Source organism: Crinia signifera, chromosome 7, assembly GCF_055691185.1.
Source record: "Crinia signifera chromosome 7, ASM5569118v1, whole genome shotgun sequence".
In the NCBI taxonomy this organism is placed as follows: Eukaryota; Metazoa; Chordata; class Amphibia; order Anura; family Myobatrachidae; genus Crinia; species Crinia signifera.
The window spans coordinates 184,289,903-184,308,001 of NC_139223.1; positions in this window are offsets into that span (position 1 = coordinate 184,289,903).

The following is an 18,099-nucleotide window of genomic DNA, read 5'->3' on the forward strand; positions in this document are numbered from 1 at the left end:
ACATATGGTGGGAACTGGCACATGATTGAATTGTTAATTGTGGTTTCTTCCAATTAACTTTGTAAGAAATACAACAAACCAATATTTTTTTCTCAAGTAAAGAAAATTCCCATGACCTAAACTGTATCTCAGTGCACAATCTGAAAGGATTTTAATTTATTGCATAGGTCCTGCAGAAATTTTAATAAAAAAATAAATAAATTGTAGGTATGAATAAATGACAGTGAACAAAGCCTTGGACCATTTATCCCAACTGAAAAGATCTTAAGCCCTGTACACACGGTGCGATTCTAGCAAGAATCTCTGGGGATATCGTGCATACGGGGTGACTGTGGCCGAGATCGTGCTCCCGCGGCCAGCCCTGCAATGGTCGCTGGTCCCGGAGAAGCCGCATTTTGGCAGCTGACGCACCTCCCCCCGTGGAGCAGGTGAGCGGCGACTGCACAGACCCTGGCTGTGTCCCCCTTCAGCTTCCCCCGGCAGTGTCTCCTTTTCATCTGTGATTGCTGATGAAAAGGAGACACTGGGCAATATGATTGCTCAGCAATTATATTGTTCCGTGTGGGTACACACCTTTATAACCACAATAGAGAAATGGGCTTTCATTACTGGTTTTAGCAGTCAGTATAATCTGGTCATACTGTATATGGAAGATTCTTCTTCTCTCCCCTCTTTGATGGCATGCAAGGGGATGTGTTCTCGTGCATAATATGAGATGTGGGTGGCGGGTGCGTTTAGTGGGGTGGCGGTCAGCACTGATCTGTTTGCAAGTATACGCAGCCCACCGAACAGGCATACCCTTCAAAATTTCAACTTAAAAATCTGTACAGGCCAGGTGGTGTGGCCATATATAGAGGGTGTGGTCATTTGTAAAGGGGGAGTGGTCCGTGAGCCCCGGCCCACCCCCCGGCCCACCCCCCTTTCCCCGCTCACCTGGATCCCCTGACTCGGCAGCCAGGCATGTCACATTAAGGTGCGCGGGGTCAGGGCTCCAATCCGCCCATCCAGCCTGGAGAGGGCAAGCAGGTCCTCGCTGCAAGAGGGGAGAGGGCGCTTGGAGGGGGGAGCGGCTCGCACACGCCACCCCCACAGCGGGGTTTTCTGGCGGTGTCATGGCGGCACCCGGGTCCGGGTGCTGTGTGGAGGTGAAATCGGGTTGTCAGTGCGGCAGCCTCTCATGGGGAGTGGGACGCAGGGGGAGGCGGGCCTGCTCACGTCCCACCGCTGTGTACCCTGGGAGATGCAGTCCTGGCCAGCCGCTCCCCCACACTCCCTGGTGAACAGTGAACTACATCTCCCAGAGTCCTTCAGTGAGGGATTTTTAAAAATCTGTACAATCGGTACAATTTATTTTAGCCGGTACAGACTCTTAAAAAACAGTACTGTACCGGCTAAAATGGTACAGTTGGAGGGTATGCGAACACGTCGTGCTATATACATAAGTAGTCACACTCATTATTGCTGTAGTAAGGCCGATAGATTTGGCCTGAATAAACATAGGAAGCTTTTCACAGTTTTTGCTGACATTTCACCAATTTTTTGGTGGGCTATCCAATTTGGAGACTTGAAAAAAATTTTTTAACCAAAAATACAGTTTCAGATAAGACATAATAAATAAATACACCAGTTTTTCGGGACTAACAGAATATATCAATGATCAATATCAATGATTAGGGGTAAATTAAGTGGTAAGGTGTACTAAGGGGCCAGATAAACAGCATGCAATAATCACCTTTACCACTGGGTGGCATTGTCTCCACTAATGAAAACTACAGTGCTGGATATAGCACTACAGAATGCTGACAAGCTGGCTAGTCAAGTGCTAAAAAGCTTTGCAGTGTAAATAAGTAAGTTTTCTTTTTAAGAATACTGCATGGAATACTGCATGGTGAGCTATGAAATCACTGGATCAGTTGGGACACGGTGATAACATGCTCTACAATTACTGGTGGAGTTGGTGGTTTCCAGGGCACTATGACTTCCGGTGGATGCCAGGGGGATGGCCGCTAGTACGCAAGCTACCATCCATCAGAGCATCCATCCCCGGCCCCTGGAGAAGGGGAGCCTTGCGGACAGGAGGAGGAGAAAGGAGGACAGAGGGGGAGACGGGGGGTGCTGGAGTGTCTCAGGCGGCGCCACAGCTGCGGCCCCGGCATGACCCCCCGGACACGGCGACAGAGGGCGCAGGAGCATTACAGGAGCGCCGAGTGTCTCAGGTGGCGCTGCGGGCTCCGGCATAACCCCCAGGCGTGGTGACACCATCCCGGCCAGCAGGACCCCTGGCTGGATGGGAGGCCACGACTGATACACCTGGAAGCCAGACGCTCAGTCCACACAGCAGAGGGACTCCTGGCCTGTGGCCCCAACTGAGAAGCCCCAAGGAGGAGGTACGGCTTCACTATCAGGGGACAGCAGCGGTGGACCTCAACCCACATAGGCCCAACTCCATCCCTAGGCCTCAGTGACTCTCCACCCCCCACCCAGCCTCACTGACCCTTCCTCCCCCTCCACACACGCTTGCTCTCCCTCCAGCCATGGCTCTGACCAGGGCCCCTGATACGCTGCCCCTCAAAGCCCCACAGCAGGACAGCCTCAGGATCCATCCATGCTGGCTGACTCCTGTGGAGTGCTGTATGGGAGATGGCCTGTTGAGCCCTCTACTGCTGCCCGTGAGCAGCATGATCAAGATGGTGTCGCAATATGGCTGCCTAGGAACTGTGCCACTCAGCCATATGTACCCCCGTGTCTCCCATGTCTTGTAAACTGCATAACTGTATTGTCTCTGCTCAACTGTTACCTACCTGGCTGTTGCAATGACTAGTTGCAATGACCAGTGATGCCACTAGAATGAATTTAAAGAAGATGATCTGAGAAAGGATGATCTCAATAAAGATAAGACTGTCACTTAAACACTACTTTACCACCAAATGTCTGCCAGGTGGTGCTACACCTTATGCATATGCTTACTTTACTGTAGTTCCAAATGCAACACAGTCCCTGAGGATGGATAAAGGTCCCACGAAGGCAAATCCTCAGAGGATGGACTAGGCCCTACCTTAGTGTGCACACTACTTTAAATAGGCAAGATAAGATCAACGGCCCCCTTTAGAGGTACAGGAGAGTCCCCGTTACCTAGGGTGACTCCCTGCTGGAAGTACAGCAGTCTGTAAAGGGGGTCTAAACAGAACAATAACCTCAGGAGAGGGACAGGCAAGCTCCCGTTACCTAGGGAAACTCCCTGTTGGAAATGAATCAAACGGCTGTAAGGGGGTAATTTTGTTACCACAGTAGCCTCTGCGATGGGGTCCGTGGCCCTGCAAGGGGCTGGCAATAGCGATGGGATCCTTTAAATGCCTCTCTGCGGCTGGGTGTGTGGGGCCCTGAAACTCAAGGTTTCTGTATGGCTGTGACTGAGGGCGAAGGCCCACCTCAAAGTGACCAGGGTGAAGGTAAGGAGTGACAGCCCAGCCGATGGCGATAGGGGCAGGGTGGCCGGACGTTAGGGTATTGGGCTCCCGAGTAACTTATGCCGGCTCCTGCTAGTCACGACTCTGCTCCCTGGATGCTGGGACTTCCTCTGCTTATAGCTGCACCGGTGGTCTCCACCTAACAGGGTGTCTGGTTGGGACACGCAGCCTCCTCTGATGCACCCGCTCCCGGTTCTCTATAGTACCTCTGCCTGGCTCTCTCTCTCCCATGGCTCACTGCTGCTTCCCGGGCCACTGTCAATCACCGTAGGCTACTGCGCGGCCTGTTCCTCCTCTCCTGGCGGCTGCTCCTTTGATCTCTGTCTCCTGGTCTGGGTCGCACGCAGCCATCCTCTCTCTCTCTCTCCTGGAAGGGGCTCTCCCGAGCACGCTTCCAGCTGCACACGGGTCCCGGCTCCAGCACTTTACGCTGCTCCTCTTCTCCCTCACACGCACACGTGAATCCTCCACTTCCTGACTCTGCTCACACGCCGTCCTCCAGGGCTGACCCCTGAACTCCCCTCTTCACGCCGCTGTGGCAGCCAATCAGGGCCATGACAGGCTCCTTTCACGTGAAAGGGAGCTGGGGCACCGGCTGGGTCTTTTGCTTAACCCCTTCCTGCCCCAGTCAAACAGAGCTGGCTATACTTTAGTAGGGGGCACCACTGCAGTGGGGTGCCACACAGGCACCAGTAATAGCATAGCACTCCCACCAAGTTGCACATCCAGAAGGGAAGCTATATAATACATAGGTGCCTCCGAGGGTTGTGTGTGGTACATAAATATTATAGGCTTGCCTGAAGAGGTGAGTTTTCAGGGAACACTTGAAAGTTTGGAAGTTAGTGGAGAGTCTTATTGTGCGTGGAAGGGCATTCCATAGGGTAGGAGCAGCCCGATGAAAGTCCTGTAATAGTGAATTGGAGCTAGTTATCCATGCAGAAGAAACGCAGATCTTGTGCAGAGCGGAGTGGTTGAGATGGGAGATATTTTGTGAAAGTAAAGAGATATATGCTGGTGTAGTATGGTTAATAGCTTTATATGTGAGTAGAAGTATTTTACAGTATATTGAATACAATATTGAATATTAAAATACAGGCAACCGATGGAGGGACAGGCAGAGCTGATCAGCAGACGATGATCATCTTGCTAGGAAGATTAACTATAATCAGTGTGGGATATAATGAGTGCATGGATCAGAGATTTAGTAGTGTCTTGTGTGAGATGCGGTCGTATTTTGGATATGTTTTTTAGATGCATGTAACATGATTTGGAGACAGATTGAATGTGGTAAGAAAGGACAGGTCAGAGTTGAGGATGACCCCTAAGCAACGAGCTCATGTGGTAGGGTAGATTGTCGAGTTGTCAACAGTGATGGAGATATCAGGATGGTAATTGTTCTTCTCTGGTGGGAATATAAGTAATTCCGTTTTGGAAATATTGAGTTTGAGGTCACTTTGAGAAGACATCCAAAACCACTGGTGACAACTCTGGGGTTGACAGATTTGAGTATCGTCCACATACAAGTGATACTGAAATCTGAAACAGCTGATGAGTTTGCCAAGAGATGAGGTATAGAATGAGAAAAGCAGAGGACCTAAGACTGAGCCTTGCAGAACTCCGACTGACAGAGGTGGAGTTACAATTATGTTTTTTTTTTCAGAATGGGAGTAATCACTGCATGTTTGAACAGAGATGGAAAAGTACCAGTAGCAAGAGAGAGATTGCAGATTTTAGTTAAGGTTGGGATAAACACAGGAGATTTTAATGACTTGTGCTGGTGTAGGATCAAGAGGAGAGATAGTAGAGTAGGAGGATAAGAAGGGTGTGGATACGTAATTTTACATTGTGGGCTCAAATGAAGAGAAAGTGCCAGAGGGTTCAGGTGGGGAAGAAAGTGGGTTAGGGGTTGAGGAAGAGCATACCATTTCATCTATGATGTTATCAATCTTGTCCTTAAAGTAGGAGGCAAGTTATTGTGCACTGATGGTAACCAGTGGGGGAGGAGGGTACAGAAGAGACTTAAATGTGTTGCTTAGGGTTGGTGGCATGAGAAGAGAGGAGAGATTGGAAGTACTGGTACATTTGTTTGGCAGTGTCCAAAGCATTGCATTAGGGGTGGTAGATAGTCTTATATGTGAGTAAATCAGTCAGATTACAAGATTTACGCCATTGGCGTTCTACTTTACATGACTGATTTTGTAGTTGTCTTGTTGTTTTGGTGTGCCACGATAGGCATCTAAGCCTACATGGGGTGTAATGGGTAGCTGGAGCCACTTCATCAAGGGCTGTTTCAAGAGTCTGGTAGAGGTGGGAAACAGCAGAGTCAGGAGAGGTAAGTGTAGGAATTAGTGAGAGCTGTTGTTGCAGAGAGGTGGAAAGTTGTGGAAAATTAATAGTATTAGTATTTCTGCGGGTTAGAGTAGGCTTGCATGATTTCAGTGTCAGTGAGCTTGGGGTAATGGAGGAGAGTGAGAGGGTAATGAGATTGTGATCAGAGAGAGGGAAGGGAGTGTTACTAATATTAGAGAATGAGCATGCGTAGGTGTTCTCCCAGGCGTACTTTAAAAGGCCTGGAGGTCCGTCCTACATACCATAATCCACACAGACATTCAATTCCATATTTGACATTTATTATTATGGAATTGAATGTCTGTGTGGATTATGGTACAGTGTGTTATGTGTCACAGCACAGTACCATCTCTTTAGAAAGCTCCAGTGGTCCCTACTGTAGCCCACACCCTGGCCTATCACTTGGGCAGCTATTTCACCATCAGGACCAATCACCCTCTGCCATGGAAACACTTTTATTAGGAAGTCACAGGTGCTACTAATCAGCTCAACTTTGATCACATCTGCTGCTGCTCTAAAACTTGGACTGGATCTACCACATTACCTTCATGTGAAAAGATGCTGTCCATGCCACAACATTTAATCCTGCGAATCATCATCATCAGTGCATGTGCAGTCACTGTAGTAATGTGCACAGAGTAACTAGACAGGAACCTTAATCTTGTTGTCATTAACAATGACTCAAAAATAGAAATGACAGATGTCTTCCAGACTTCCTTGTATAGCAAATATGTTGATGTCTCAACAGGTTTTTTTTTTAATTGATGATAAGTTTTATAAATCAGTCTGCAACTAATGAATGCAGATAATGACTGATGGAGAGAAATGTTCACTAGAACATAATTGAATATATGGTACTTGTTTCCTAGCACGGCGCCCACGATATTCAGTTGTATGGCATTGTATTCAATTTAAAATTGTATATCATTGTATATGGCATACAATGGCATACAATGCAATGCGATGCGATTTTAAATTGTATATGCACCCTAATGGTTTTTTTTGCAATGTTAAATGGTCCCCCTATATGATTTTTAATTGTATAAGCACCTTAATAGGTGATTACAATGTTAAATGCACACCTATGCCACCGCCACTATCAACGCCAACCCGAAGCGTGGCGAGCGCAGCGAGCCCGCGAGGGGTGGCGGTAGGCGTCCTCCGACCTTTTCATACCCCCACTATCCACGTCGGCGTAGAGTTGATTTTATATAGTGTGGCGAGCACAGCGAGCCCCGCGAGGGGGCGCGGATTACTTTACAATTATTCCGCGTCCCCTCGCAGGGTGTAAATTGAAATCTAATTTGCAGTGTAAGAATAAAGCAGGCACAGATCCCTGCACAGAAACAAAATAACTCCCCCAAATCTAATGCTCCCCCTTGCAGTACTCCCTGCACTGGGTCATTCATTCAACATTGCTCAAAATGGTGTGCAGGAGGGCCAGGGGATAACTCATTTCTGTTTTGGGAAGCAGTTGGCCCCTCAGTCATCAGGGGCCCCGGTGCTATGCACCTGCTGCACCAATGGTAGTTCGGCCTCTGGTGCAAAGGCTACAAACCCATAATCTTAATCACAGCCCTAATAGAAAAACATCTCATACGGTTTACCTTATTCCAAAATAAAGATAACATTAAATTGAAATAATTATCCAATATATTAGAGAAATAGACTAATACCTTTTCCTGCCCCATCGCTGAAAGAAATGAGTTTGAATGCTTGTTCTACTAACATGCTGTTATTTTCCTCACATTTGCATCTGAAAAGTGCTGTAAAGGTTACTTAGGAAAATACATCATCTCCTTAGTTCCTTATGGGTTTATTACTTACCTTTCTGGAGTTCTGCAGCCGTGGTAAAAAATCACCAGTAAAATGGCTGCCGCACCTGCTCAGTAGGTGTTTTGGCTCTGGATCTCCGGGGGAGGGGGGGGAGCATATTTACAGAGAACTGCACGTTAGTGTAAAGAAGAGGGGGCCCTGCTGGTTCCACTTGCTACAAATATGAGTTTTCTTTTAAAAACTGTATAATGGAAAGTATAGTTTTGCCTAACAAGAATTGCTCTGAGGTACCTCTAGGGGTGTATTAGGGGTAACACGGACCCTTGGCACAACATTATTGGTTGCCCTCCCATCTTGTTACTGCCCATTTATGTTGGGGGCTCCCGACTGGTAAAGCAACACCAACCTCACCTCTAATCTACCACCGCAAGTTACAGACCTTTGCCTCCTCCGCTTTCACCAGTAATTACAAAAACAAGCAAATAGAATATCCTGGCATCATCTAGCCTTCAGCCTACAGTACCTCTGGACTGCACAATAAACCATAGCAGACAAGCTGAGTTTTTGGGGGAAAGTCTGGGCCGGGGTGCCAGCAATGCCACCGGGCTCTGGTAAAATAAAGGAGCATGGCCAACAGGAGGGCGTGGTAATGTCCCTGTAAAAAAAATGTCAGCAGGGGGTGCGGACGACTGACCGTTCGGGGGATGGAACACCCACTCAGGGAGAGAGATGACTGGTCCCCTCCAGCAGACCCAGGCTTCTGTCAGCCTTTCAGACTGGGGACACACTTGACCAAAAATGTAGTGACATCGTGTTGACCAAGCATCTGATCACGGTCTCATGAGGTGTTGTCAGGATCAACAGCTGGGTGGACATTTGAATTTGTCTGTCCAACTGTTATCTGTCTCCCACAGCAAGTGAACAGATAGTTGGTGTACCCAGCTTTAAAGTATCCAAACTCCCTTTACAATAACACAAAAAAGATAGGTGGTGCAGATGAATGGTAAAACAGAACTTGTGAGAACGCTCTGTCCCTACAAACTAACTCTGCAGCCTTATGGGAGTATTATCCATGAAAAAAAACCTGACTATGATCTGCAGTAGTATCATACTTGCCTACCCTCCTGGAACAGCTGGGAGGCCCGCTAAAAAGTTGGACCCTGAAAGTTGGGAGCCCCCCCGGAAGTGTTGACGGGAGGAGGAAAACAATTAGAAGTTCTCCCTGAGAGGTGGAAAACACAGTGTAAGCAGGTATGACTAGTATCCATTATAGTGCCATTAATACTATATTTAGCCTATAGAAGGTGACCAAACACAGGCTATGCCACATATTAATCCCTTGGTTATGCACATGCAGTAATTGTTGGTACCAGTTTATCTGAAATATCTCATATATTAGGGAGTGACACATTCATATCATTCTCTGCATGTTCCAATTAGATAATTGTTAGGTTTATATGGTAGATTGCTACCTTAGTTTATAGAAAAAGAATGGCAATAGCTAGAACTCCGGAATCAGGAGTAGACACAGCAGGTGCCACTTACAAATTATAATAACTGGCTACACATGTACCTATCACCTAAAACAAGACAGAGCTGTTATTAGAATGGAGTTAGGACTTTCAAGTTTCTGGCACACTTGTGGGCAAGATCATACCCTCCAACTGTACCGATTTGTACAGTACCATTTTTTAATGGTCTGTATTGGCTAAATCTAACTACCCTTTTTTTGTAGTCAGCTCCTTCGACTCTGGGAGTTGTAGTTTCACAGTTGTAGTTTCGCAGTTGTAGTTTCCCGTGTAGTTTCCTACACAAGACTACATCTCCCAAGTTGCCTCAGCGGGCCCACCTCCCCCTGCTCACACACATGCACAGGGCGGAGGTGCTGGGAAGGACAGATGCCGCTTCATTAGTGAGGGAATGCCAGCCCTCCCTCCACCGCAGTGCACATGGCCGGGGGGCAAGGGACTGACGCTGAGCTGTACTGCTGGGGAAGAACAAGGTAGGCGGCAGCAGTAGCACAGCACTCAGCATGTATGGGGTTGGGGCTGGGTTGTTAGAGTGGTGGGAGTCGTCTTGAAGAAAAAAGCAAAATAAACATTTTGAAAGGGGGTGTGACCATGCCCACTTTAACTGTGGCCACGCCTACTTCCCGAATGTGTACCGGTTTCTGCCCTTCAGATGTTGGAGGGTATGCGAGATGGCAATAAGGGGTTTGCAGCATGTTGCTCTGTTGATTGCGCGTCCGGTACAGGGTTAAGCAAGACTGTAGTGTTATACTGTGCAAGGGAATGGTGCACTCACGGGCTGAGCAGGAGTGCCATCATTGTAGAATCTAAGGTCCGGTATATGTGAGTGTAAGCGGTCTAGTAATGGGAACAGCTAGAGAATTAAGTCAGGAAATATGATAGCCAGATAAGTACACTGAGGGTCACAGAATATGTATGGCCTTTGAGAAAGCTCTACTCTAGACAGCGAAACGCGTCAGGGAGAATCCATGAGACAGTTTGCACGACCCTAACATCTCCAACTCTGATTTTTGCACTACCAGAACCATCCGGTCTGCTTGCTCCAATTTTGGATTACAATTGTGCCCTTGCCTTGGCACCCACACCGCATCTAGTGAGGACATCAGCTGCACATGCCATCCTACGTGGATTACAAGCCTCCAGCGGTCGTGTGGTCTTTGACTTTCTCCAACCACACCACAAATACCTGGTAACATTGGTTCTCAAAGGCGGCTATATAGGAACGGGACTTATCATCATTAACTACTATTGATACGGTCCACTGCATATTCAACCTACCATCATTGCTCCCAACCTAAACCTGTTTTTATTAATATTATTGTTTTCACATTATTAATTTCTTATTAACTGTTTAGTATGCCATTAAAATATTTTTTATTGTAAACTTTCCCAGCCCAACTTCATTCTTGTCAACAGTAAAATAATGACCATGAGCTTGTTTCCTATTACTGGAGGTTCTAGCAGAACAGAGCAGCTATCGCAACATCGCCACCATTCGGGTAAATTCAGTGTTTCTCAGAAGGGGATGACCATACTCTTCCGAACATTGCGCAGCTTTGTGAGGAATGTGAATTGGGTGATATCAGGAGATGTGGACAGGAGCTTTATTAATGACATCCCTCATGTTAGCTATTAGGGTATATTTGTATGTTTCTTTTTTATATTAATGTATATTTCATATGCCATGTTCATACAGTATTTCATTCAGTTTGTTAGTTACTCTGCATAGCCTCCTAATGCCCAGAGGGACAGACAGTCCTTAGGCCACGGGTCCCCAGAGGCTTCCCCCACAGGGGATTTTCCTCTCCTGAGTGCTGAGGGATGACGACTCTGTGAGTCGTGGGGCTGCCACAAGCTTGGTGCTCTTATTGGAGAAGCTTGTAAGAGCCACCAGCCAATCTTGGTCAATCATTTCCTAATTTATAATGCAGAGTAAAAAAGTGTAATTTTACTTATAAACTCATTCAAGTTATTTTAAAATAGATTTAGCCTGATTGTGTCTTTGTTTTATGAATGTATATTGTCAGAAGGGGAAGAGGCTGTGAGGCCTAGCCAGGCCAATGGGACCAGAATGGGTAGTGGGAAATAATACAGTAGTTGGGGTGCAGAGAGAGCTATGCTATATACACTATAGAGCATAGGGAAAGGCGTACAGTGCGCTGGTAATATCAATGAGGAAACAAATAATGGAAACATTATGACAATGGATGGAGGCTTCTGATGGATTAGGTAGAGAAACATTTTGTTTTTATGTAAGTAAAAGATACATGAAAGGCATTAATAATGACATCATAACTGGGAGTAAACACTTCAATATATCTGCTGCTACGTCATCTAGAAGATGATCCAGTGACATTCTGCAAATGAAGGAAGAAAATTAAGAGAGAAAAACACAAAAGAAGAAAGAAACAATATCGGAGCAAAAAATAAGAACAATATAAAATCCTGTAAAACCAAAACTATTACATTAAATCCTTAATAGATACTTGAATTGTTTATCTTGGTTGTCCCGTATTTATCTACTTATCAGTGTCCCTATTTCACATGTATACATGTTTTACTTGAACCACTTGGCCCCTCTAATCTGCCCTAAACACATGTAAAGTACATGCACACACACAAGGGGCAATTTCAGCCCCTTTTCTAAGTGATCTGACTAGGTTAAAAATGACAGTTAGCACTATAATGTACAGTATGCCCAGTCCTCTTTCAGAGAGGCTATACAGTGGTTTGGGCGAATACATCTTGTCCCCAGCCTGGGGCATGCCTACTCTTCCAGAGTGTCCACGAGAGTTCTGAATTTCAGGAAACTCATGGACCACCCTTCACTCATTTCAAGCATGTATCCGAAGGCACTATTTATTATAGCATGTTTGCGAGTCAAATTGTTTAGCTAATCTCTTAGGACCAGATGTGTGAAGCTTAAAAAGGGGGTTTTTGTAAGAACTTACCGTTCAAACCCCTTTCTCTGAGTCCAGTCCGGTGACACAGCTCACGATGGGATGTAGGAGGGTCCGCCAGGAGCCAGGCACCTATGCTTCTAATTCTTTGGGAGCAGGCTCCTCCCTACTGCATCCCATAATGCTTCAGTTAAACTTCAACAGCACACTAGGATACACAACTCAGTACAATGCCTGAACATCATATATGCAACTTATAACACATAACATGGCAACCATGAATGGTACAACTTACTGAGCGTTAGGGAGGGATCGCTGTGTCACCGGACTGGACTCAGAGAAAGGGGTTTGAATGGTAAGTTCTTACAAAAATCCCCTTTTCTCTTTCGTCCAGTCTGGTGACACAGCTCACGATGGGACGTTCACGAGCCGGTCCTTTGGGAGGGTACGCTCAGACTGCCAGTTCTCATCACTGCCCATCCGAATGAAGCGCCCTCTGACGCGAACTCATGAAACCTGTAGAATTTTGTAAAGGTGTGAACAGAGGACCAGGTGGCTGCCCTGCACAGCTGCTCCACCATGGCCCCATGCCTCACCGTCCATGACGACGAAACTGACCTTGTAGTATGGGCGTTAATGTGAGATGGCACAGGCCTACCTGCCTTACAGTAGGCAAACGCAATAGTTGATCTCAACCAGCGGGCTATAGTCTGCTTTGAAGCAGGCCACCCAATCTTATGTACATCGTACAAAACCAACAGCAAATCTGATTTGCGAACATCCTTTACTCTACTGATATAGATTCGCAATGTGCGAACCACATCCAACTTTTTCAAACTGTCCCTATTCCTCGTTCCCTCAGGCGGGGAAAAAACTGGGAGCACAATGTCCTGATTCAAATGAAAAGAGGAAACCACTTTAGGTAAAAAATTTGGTACTGTCCTGAGTACAGCCCTGTCATCATGAAAAATCAAAAATGGTGACTTGCATGACAAGGCACCCAATTCTGACACACACCTAGCCAAAACAATGGGCAATAAAAAAGTAAGCTTCCAGGTAAGGTACTTGAGATCAGCCGATCTCAGTGGCTCGAAAGGATTTTTCTGTAGCATGGACAGAACAAGAGACAAGTCCCATGGTGCAACCGGCTGCCTGTAAGGAGGCTTAATCCTGGCCACACTCTGCAAAAAAGTTTGTACCTCCAGCAGCAGAGCCACTCTCTTTTGAAAGAAAATGGAAAGCGCCAAAATTTGCACCTTCAGAGACTGCAAACTTAACCCCGACGACAGGCCATCCTGTAGGAACTCCAGTAGCCTCGCTACCTTAAACCTGGAGGTATGAACTCTCTGCCTTTCACACCACCTGATGTAGTTCCTCCACACCCTGTGGTAATTGGCCGCAGACACCGGTTTTCTGGCCCTTAGCATGGTCTGTATGACCTCTTCTGAAAACCCCTTTTTTCTCAACAAGGAGGATTCATACGCCACGCCGTCAAATTTAGACGAGCTAGGTCCTGGTGCAGAAACGGTCCTTGGCTTAGCAAGTCTGGTTGAAGAGGAAGTCGCCATGATTCTGTCGATAATCTCAGTATGTCTGAGTACCATGACCTCCATGGCCAATCTGGTGCAACCAGAATGGCCGATACTCTCTGGTTCTTTATCTTCTTCAACACCCTCGACTTCATTGGGAACGGAGGGAAGATGTAGACCAGATTGAAAGACCAAGGAATTGTCATGGCATCCACTGCCCAAGCCAACGGATCCCTTGACCGAGAACAAAATCTCGGCACTTGACAATTGGTCCTGGACGCCATAAGATCTATGTCTGGCAGTCCCCATCTGTCTACCATCTTCTGAAACACCTCCCGATGGAGTGACCACTCCCCCTCCAGCAGGTCCGCCCTGCTGAGATAGTCCGCCTCCACATTCCGGATCCCTGGAATGAAAACGTCTGACAGTGCTGGAACCTGAACCTCCGCCCAGGTGAAGATTCTCACAATCTCTGCCATCACCGTCTTGCTCCGAGTACCGCCCTGGTGATTTAAGTATGCCACTGTAGTGGCATTGTCGGATTGTACTCGTACTGGCAAACCCTTCAGAAATTGCTCTGCTTGGCACAAGGCATTCCATACTGCTCTCAGTTCCAGTATGTTTATGGGAAGACTGGATTCCTCCACTGACCAAAGGCCTTGCAATATCAGGTGAAGCACCACTGCCCCCCAGCCCCTGAGACTGGCATCCGTCGTGATGACCAACCAGTCCCAGGAGCAAAGGGACCGCCCCATCTGCAGAGTCTCTATATCCGTCCACCATTCCAGGGATATTCTTGCTTCCTGAGACAAGACCAGCCGCTCCTGTTTTATTGTCTTGGCATTGCCGGACCAGCATGCTAGTATGTTCCACTGGAAGGATCTTGAATGGAATCTGGCAAACTGCAGCGTCTCGAAAGTCGCTACCATTTTGCCCAGCAGCCTTACTCCCTGCCACACCGTCGGTGCAGGGGCCCAGAGAATTGTCAGCACCATCTGCCAAATCTCTACCGCTTTGGGGTGCGGTAAGAACACCCTGTGAAGGTGTGTGTCCAAAATGACCCCGAGGAACTGCAGACTCTGTGTAGGTGTTAGATGTGACTTGGGAAGGTTTAGCACCCAACCCTGTTCTTGCAAGAACTGCATCGCAATACTCAGGTGTTCCTGAAGTTTTCCCACCGACTCCGCCTTGAATAAAAGGTCGTCCAAATAAGGAATAATTACTATTCCCTTTAGACGGAGAGCTGCAGCCATGACCGCCATCACCTTTGTGAAAACTCTCGGAGCCGTTGCCAAACCAAACGGCAGTGCCTGAAACTGCCAATGGTCTTCTCCAATTGCAAACCTTAGGAGAGCTTGGTGATCCTTGAAAATGGGCACATGGAGATATGCATCCTGAATATCGACCGATGCCAGAAACTCCCCAGCTCTATGCTCAGGAGCGCAGAGACTCCATTCGAAAGTGATCTACCCACAAGTGAAGATTTAAAGACTTTAAATTTAGTATGGGCCTGAAAGACCTGTCTGGCTTGGGGACAAGGAACAGGATTGATAAAAACCCTTGTTTTCTCTCCTCCTGGGGAACCGGAATCACTACTCCCTTCTCTGAGAGACACAGCTGCTCCCAACAGAGCGGACCTCAGTGATGCTGTCCGCGGCAAGGGTGTAGGAAGAAATCTCTTGGGTGGCATGCCCCTGAGATTTATCCGGTAACCTTCGGAAATGATGGAAAGGACCCAAGGATCCACTATGGATTCTCTCCACCTGTCCCGAAAGTGTAGGAGGCGACCCCCCACTCTGAGCACAGAACGGGGAGTCCCCGCCCCGTCATGCAGAGGACTTGTTATCACCCTTTGCTGCATGCTTTTTTGTAAAGGCACCAAAACGGCCTTTGGAAGCCTTTCCTCTGCCGGCCTGAAATTTGCCACGGCCAGACTGTCCTCTGTTGGACGCCCCGCCCCGAAATGACGGCCGAAAGGACGGCTTGTAAACTCCAAACTTGGAGCCTGAACTCTTGGAAGTAGTGGGAAGAAAAGTACTTTTGCCCCCAGTAGCCTGCTTGATAATGGCTTCCAGCTCCGAGCCAAACAATAACTCCCTCTTAAAAGTTTTCAAGGGACTTCTTAGACTCACTATCAGCTTCCCAAGCCTTGAGCTAAAGAGCCCTTCTAGCAGACACTGAGATTACAGACACTCTGGATGCCATTTTAGCTCCTTCCTCACCAGCCTCACAAACATACGCTGCGGCAGATCTCAATTTTTCTGCCAGAATAAAAGCCTCTGAATTTTGTTGGAGCAACCCAGCAAGCTCCTCCGCCCACTTAATCATGGCTTTTGTGACCCAAGCAGACGCAATAATGGGTCTCAAGGTATAACCAACACCTTCAAAAATAGCCTTCAAGCAGCCTTCCACTTTTTTGTCCACCGGGTCCTTAAAGGCAGCACCCCCCTGGACCGGCAAGGCAGTGGCTTTAGACAATCTAGCAATTGATGCATCCACTAATGGGGCTTTTTCCCATAATTTGGTATGCTCCTCTGGCATAGGGTACATATTTGCATACCTCTTTGCCATCAACAATCTCTTATCAGGAGTCTTTCCTGCCTCATTTAAAAGAGATGGCATTCCCTCATCAGAGGGAAAACACACAGGGTCCCTGCGACTTTTTAAACACACAAGAGACAGGTGTCTTTTCCTCCTCTGCAAGATTCAAAGTCTGCTTAACAGCCACAATCAAATCCTCAATGCCTGAAGTTAAAGCCTCAGCTTCATCACTCATGTCCCAACTCCAGTTCTCCTCACACCCACCATCATCATCCAAATCCTGTATAATTGGTGGTGTAGAAACAGGGTGCCTAAGCACAATCTCATCAGAGGATTTTGTAAACTGCTCCCTCAGGGCAGTCATTTTATGAACTCCCTGGGCAGTATCCTGCATAGCCTGCAGCAAAATGGGGTCCCCCTGAACCGGGGTAAGTGACCCCCCAGACACCTGAGACGAAGTGCCTACCAGAAAGCCCTGCCTCCCTCCTTTTGAAGCACTCTCTGCTGTTCAGTGCTCTGCTGCTGGTGCTGGTGCCGCACTGCCTGCACAGCTGCGGGGACAGAGGAGCCTGATGACGGCCTTGGAGTACAGGGTGAAGCTGTGCGGCCATGAGTTCATCTGTGCAGTCATCTTCACGTGCGGGGGGTCCCGGTGGAAGCGGCTGTCCCCGGAGCAGGACGAGGCGCAGGAGTGGATAAGCCTCGGGTACGGGGGGAGAGTGGCAGGTGAGGAGCAGACAGGAGGGGACACTGCACACTGGAGTGGGGCATAGGGCAGCATTATACCCACTGGCACATGTGTTCCCTGTGACTGAGAAAACATTTTTTTAAAGGAACTTAAAGCAGTTCTCCCGCTAGATCGGAGCATCTTCATAGTTTTTGTCATTTTCACCAAAGAAGTGAAACTTTAGGCCTCTTGCCAGAACAGAAGATGTTGACTCAGATCAAAAAGCTTTTGCATGTTTCTTATTCAGGTCAAGTCACAACTTTCCCACACTAGCTGATTTTGATTTCTCAATTTTAGTTTTTTCACTCCGCCCTAATGCACATATACATTTTTTAAAATATATATATATTTTTTTTTTCAATAAGTGGCAAACATACAGTTATTTAACCTACATATGTAATGTTATTAAATGTTCCCTGTCCCCGACCACAAGGCATTCACTAAGTAGGTAGGAGTATGCGACACTCACAGACAACCCGTACTCAGAAGCCCTTGCTCCGGGTACCGTGGAACCTAGCTACACCACTGGTGCTGGTTGTCAAAATACAGGGGACCCCTATTCATTTTATCCCCCTGTATTTTGGGAACCAGGACCAGAACATGATCCTGGTGCTGGTTTTAGAAATTCTGGGAAACCCCAACTTGTTTGCCCCCTGAATTTCTAAAACAAAGAGCGGCTCATTGAACCCGGGGCTGGTTATAGCAGTGCAGGGGGAACGGTAACATGCAAGGGGATGTGTCAGACCATCAAATTATTTCTCTCCCCTTCAGAAAAGTCATTTAAAACTGACTTTTATTTCAGCCGGAGATGGCCGAATATGGGGCGGGCGCTGACGTTATATGCGGTCAGCCACCCACTCCAAGCAGGCATCAGCCTGCCTGCGTTCCCCTGCTCCATCCCGATGTCTACCCCCTGCCCCCCCTCTAGAGAGAATGGCTCAGTGAGTGTGGAACTTGCCAAAGCCGTTCCCTCCTGGGGTTTGCACAAGCACATAAACATCTGAATTAGGCCCACTTTCTATGTATCCATACATAAATGTATTGGTACTTACTTGCATAGCTGTGTTTACATGGATGATATAAAGAATTTGATTGATTTTTCAATAAATAATGCTACAGGGTTGTTGGAATGTTGTTAACCAGAATTGTTATTCCATGTTTCACAAATCCTATTGAAACAGAATTATGTGCTATGGTGATTTAGGAAATTTCCATGATAGAATAATTAAAGTACTGATAATTGATATGAGAATTAATAATAAAGCAAATGCGTCATGATAA